The 3,607-nt window shown below is 35.3% G+C and overlaps 1 long non-coding RNA gene across 3 annotated transcripts; it reads right to left on the bottom strand.

The window, feature by feature from the left end:
* Nucleotides 1–286: 286 nt before the first annotated feature.
* LOC113337461 lies at nucleotides 287–2,921 on the bottom strand. Of its 3 annotated transcripts, none has more exons than XR_003354266.1 (6): nucleotides 2,709–2,921; nucleotides 2,560–2,622; nucleotides 1,874–1,977; nucleotides 1,698–1,771; nucleotides 620–1,062; nucleotides 287–521 (listed from the first exon to the last, which is right to left on the bottom strand). It is a non-coding gene; the product is annotated as an uncharacterized LOC113337461 (long non-coding RNA). The 3 variants fall into 3 exon arrangements; XR_003354265.1 differs by having other exon boundaries at nucleotides 2,790–2,836; XR_003354264.1 differs by having other exon boundaries at nucleotides 2,560–2,921.
* Nucleotides 2,922–3,607: the final 686 nt, after the last annotated feature.

The raw sequence follows: 3,607 nt of genomic DNA, 5'->3' as shown, positions 1-3,607 counted from the left end.
GTATATACTTTACTTATTTTCATCAATTAGGGTAATACGGTCATTTTCAATCTGTAGTATATACTTTACTTATTTTCATCGGCCCATCGGCCGGGTCAAACGGGTTTAGGAAAGAGAACGGTTTTTAATAAAACTCCTGCGTTAGTGGTAAATCAACCTAGAAAAGTGATTTGGTCACCGATTCACCTTCTGCCGACGGGTCCGGGCCGGTTTTCAGAACATTGATTTTAATAGGTAGGTCAAGAGCAAACAAATCCGATGCCAAAAAAACAAGTAAACAAACACAAACACAAAGACAAAGCAGGTTTCTTGTTGTAGAATAAACAGTAAATATATGTAAATGCCCCACTTCAGAACTTTCACCAGAACCAACAAAACAGATAAAAAGATCTATTTGACCTTCAAGCTCCAACTGTTAATAATTTTTAGTTTCTGACATCTTTCAATTCGTTCATATGGATCGAGCATCATGTTCCTATCAGGATACAGAAAGCGTCTTATTTCTTGACAATTGTTCCTAGCTGCAAAAAGAGCAAAATTCATTGAATTACAGTTGAATAAAATAACTGCAAAATACGGTTATATCTCTAATCAAAAATAGAAAAAATCTGCGACTAACCTCTTTTTTGCTTTCCAAATTGGTTGGAACCTGGAAACCCAATCGATAGATTACTTCGGCTAAAGTTTCACAACCAGATACCCTAAAATGGAGCCTCTTCCACACTTCATCGCTAACTTATGCTTCTTCGGCCTTACGTTCTAGATGCTCGTATAGATTCCGCTTCTCCTTCTCAAACTTCGCCATATTCAGGGGGATTTTATCTCTCTTTTGTGCGAGTAATCCTTTGCCTATCTCTTTCTCCAATTTCGCCAGGGAACCTTTATCTTTCTTTTGTGTGAGTAATACTTTGCCTCTCTCTTTCTCCAATTTCGCTATCTTCAGGGGGCTTTTATCTTTCTTTTGTGCGAGTAATCCTTTGCCTATCACTTTCCCTGCGAGTAATCCTTTTCCTATCACTTTCCCTGCGAGTAATCCTTTGCCTCTCTCTTTCCCCATGGAAACTGAAACAAAAAAGAAAAAGAAAACAAAAAAAAAAAAAGCGAAGCTAAAATTGGGTTATACGAGGGCTAGATAGAGACAAATTACCAGGAAAAAAAAAACTGAAGCAAATAAACGAACATAAACATTGAAATTCAAAATTGATTTTTCTTTAATTAGCTGAAGATCTAAATTCAAATTTTCCAAATCTAGGGTTTCAGATTTGTTCCTGGATAGAGTGGTGAAGGACGAGAATAATCCAACATGCAAGAACATAAATTTGAAAGAAAAGTAATCTTTATTACCACATCTATCATTAATCCCTAGATAGAAACCAGACAGATGTGCATTTCTCCTGCCTATCACCTCCAGGACAACAACATTTTTCGTTTTCTCCAACTCGATGTTCAACACTTGCAATCCATCATTGATTGAACATAAAGAAATTGCATCCTTGTTCCCTACTTTACATTGAACCACAACAAAGCCACCCCTACTTTGATCGCTTAATGTTGCATGGTATAGTTTTTACATTTGCAAGAATTAATATCAATATAGACGAACAGTCGTCGGGAAAAAGAAGAAGAATATGCTTGATTGAATCGCTATTAGGAAATTAAACGGCTGGAACCAACCTCAACTTTTCCAAGAAGTTTACCTGAGAAATGCGGAGCCTTCCCAAAGATTCATTGTACCTGTGCCTGTAAGGTTTTACCGGTTCTAGTTCTACCCCTGAGAACATTCACATACCCCGGAACAATTAAAACAAAAGGATTTATTTCAATGGAGAAAATTCAAGATCAGGATCGAAAAAAGAAAAGAAATGAAACTCACCCCCAAAATTCCATTTCTATCTTCCGCATTGGAAAACCAATAGTAGTCACTAGTCAATTAGTTGAACAGATGCAAAGACTGAAGGCTTGAAGCTTTGTTTTACCCTGAATTCATTTGTTTAATTGAAAATGATTAATGCACTAATAAATTATACACTAATTGCCACATATTCTAAAGCGACGAAGTCCACAGTCCATGTTTGAAACTGCACAGCTATGTTGCATAGACACGTACAAGAGACTCGATTACGACAGACATGGTTTCGAGGGGACACGCTAAATCTCTAAATTCCAAAGGGTACGGGGATACGCTATATGTACTGCACATAGCAAATGAGATTCTACAACATAATAATTGTAATATTATTTTTGAAATACATCTTCTATCTATCGAACACACCTTAGCAACAGTAACTGAAGCGGCAATTTTTAGTTTCCACTTTTACCCTTAATTTCATCTTTCTTTTACTCATTGCATAAAATATATCAGGTACATAAAAGTAATTCCCATAATATCAAACTTATACCATCGAAACTTAGATTTCCATAATCAAAATGAAAAATGAAAAATGAAAAGCTCATAAAAAAACAAAATCAAAATCAGAATAAAAGAAATATATTGACCGACTGATCCTAATTTTTTTTTTGCAAAAAGAGATTTCCTTCATACATTAAACATAGGATTACCTGCTGCTCCATAGGGGAAGTTACCTGCTAAACTTTGGAACAATCACCGAATCGAATAAGCACCTTTAATCCATAGACCATAAAAAAAAATTTAGGCAAATTATAGAAATTTGTTTAATCAATAAATGTTTACACAAATACTAAAGTACATGAATATGTGCTGGTCTTCATGGAGGTAGCAGAAACAAGGTGATGGTGAAGGTGAAACCAGGTGGCGATGGTGGTTTTACCTAGGCTTAGCAGAGAAACAGTGGGAAAGAAAGGAGGGAGAAAGAAGAAGAACGGGAATGGGAAAGGGAAATAAATTTAGGATTTTTTTCCTCTAAACCTTGTGGTCAAAGGCGGACTAAACAAGATTACAATGACACATGCTCTTTTCTTTTCCTAGCTACTGGCTAGGGCGAGATTTTAATAACTACAACTCGGCTCCCAAGGTAGGGAGGATCCACGCAAGAAAAACAAAACACGGTTGATTGGATAAAGGGTTATGTATTTTTTTTTGTTGGAATGTTATTTTTGATCCATTTACATCGTTTTAGTGGTTGTATAACTAAATTAGTGGATGCATGAATCAAAATACGACTGTATAAACTGTTATGCATCCTTTGTGGTGACTCCATAATTCATTATTCATTTTCTTTTTTGTTAGAATGATATTTTTAGGCATATACTATTACCATTTCAGAAAAAAAAAATATTTCCACAGTTTCATTTTTGCCTAAAAATAGGCCAAATTAAAAAAGTGAATGTCTCTTTTTTCCTGAAACGGGGTGAAAGTATCTCTTTTTCTAAAACGGGATGAAAGTATCAATTTTCCTGAAACGGAGAGAAACTATCACTTTCTTGAAAACGGAAACTTAGTTGATGCATAACGTGTTATGCATCCTTTGTGGTGGTTTGCATCCTTTGTGGTGGTTTGCATAATGTCTATGCATTCAATATTCGAAAATTGTGCCTAAAGTGAAAGTGTCACTTTTCCTGAAACAGAGGGGTACATCATTTTATTATTTGCAACGGAAAATAATTGATGTATAAACCAAAATATGGA

This window comes from Papaver somniferum, unplaced genomic scaffold (assembly GCF_003573695.1).
Source record: "Papaver somniferum cultivar HN1 unplaced genomic scaffold, ASM357369v1 unplaced-scaffold_16, whole genome shotgun sequence".
Classification (NCBI taxonomy): domain Eukaryota; kingdom Viridiplantae; phylum Streptophyta; class Magnoliopsida; order Ranunculales; family Papaveraceae; genus Papaver; species Papaver somniferum.
The sequence above is the reverse complement of the archived record's forward strand: the minus strand, read 5'-3'. Positions and strand labels throughout refer to the sequence as shown.